This window comes from Rhea americana, unplaced genomic scaffold, assembly GCF_003343005.1.
Source record: "Rhea americana isolate MKP2758 unplaced genomic scaffold, rheAme1 scaffold_2, whole genome shotgun sequence".
In the NCBI taxonomy this organism is placed as follows: Eukaryota; Metazoa; Chordata; class Aves; order Rheiformes; family Rheidae; genus Rhea; species Rhea americana.
The window spans coordinates 12157424-12158937 of NW_028186149.1; positions in this window are offsets into that span (position 1 = coordinate 12157424).

Here is a 1514-nt window from a genome sequence, read left to right on the forward strand (position 1 = left end):
TGCGGAGCCCCGCGGGCCGCGCCGCGCCGCGCCGGCTTTAAAGGGGGCGCGGGCGGCCGGGGGAGGGCGCCCGCCTCGGCCACGTGCCGGCGGCCGGCGAGGGGCGGGCGGGCGAGCTGGCTCCAGACCCGTCCAGCTCCGCCCCTGTGGCGAGCAGCTGGCAGTGTTCTTAGCCCCATCATCTGAATTTTTGCTAGAGCTTTTCCCAGAGAAATATATTTTACAAGAACCCTAGTGAAGTGTGGAGCCAGTCTGTAGGGGGAAAAACGCCAAACCCAAGAACCCCCCTCTTCACGAGTCTGAAGAGCAGGTTAAGCTCCCCGCTCTCTGCCAGGCCTGCTTATCTCCTTAAGGCAAAGTCGCCAGTGCTTGGGCTCTCGTTTGGCGAAGTGGGGCTCGCGAGTGGGCRAGGCCGAGCTCTGGCCAGGAGCAGGCGGGACGCGCCTCGGAGAGACCAGCCGCTGCGCTGCGGGCTGGTCCCTCTGCCGCCGGCAGGGTTCTGCAGTTCCGCTCGCAGTGCGGACTGGTGCGGTCATTCCAAACCGGGATGCAGACCTGGAAGAGGCGGCTKCGTTACAAGGACCGTGCGCGCTCCGCCTGCCCGTGAGACGGGGACAGACCGTATTAGCAGCAGGAATAGCAGGGCAGAGCGTGCTGTTGCATAAGAAGGTGGCAYGCTCTGAGGAGACGCTCTGCTTAGTCACAGTCACCTCACTTAAGGGAGAAGAAGGAACAGAAGTCTAGACAAACATCATTTGAAAATTCTCAAAATTAAGTCAGGTCATGCATTAAGTCAGGTCATGCATGAAGGTTTTCTTAAGCATTTGGTATTTGCTGCTGCTGCAGACAGGAAGATGTCTCATACAGATCGGATCATTGGTCTGAGGTTTTATGGCAGCATCTGTTTTTTTCCCCTATCTACYAGAGATAAATTATACCCGTACACATTTTTTATTGGAAAGGTATGACCATATCTGGCTTTGTTTTCTTCCTTTTTTTTGCATGCACACTGTTCACCTTCCCTTGAGAGATTGCTTCTATCCAATATGGAAACTAGTACCCAGAAACAAGTGTATAGCCCTCACCTCTCCCTCAGGCTATTCCTCAGTCTAGCTTTATTCTATTAATAGATGTGAACTTTGCTGCAAACAAGAGGTTCTCACTACCAGGGGGTATGCAAGGCATTGGCACCGAGATGAGCTTCAGTTATCAGCACCTGTGTTAGGTAAGTTTGGCACCCTGCAAGTTATTTTCATGAGGAGGTAATACATTCAGGATTTTTCAAGTAACTGTTTTGCAGGGCACAGAATCAGAACAAAGGCGCCCTCTCAGCACTCCGCACATTCTTTGGACAGCATTCAAGCTCTGTATTCTTTAGGCTGGCATTTGGATGGGTAATGAGTTTATCTGATGTTTTATCTGCTTCTTTGCTCTCCTCACTTGCATTTTACAGTTCTATCTGTGTCTGCTTGATTGCATCAGCACGAAGATACTCATTCTCCAGGGTGCAGCTT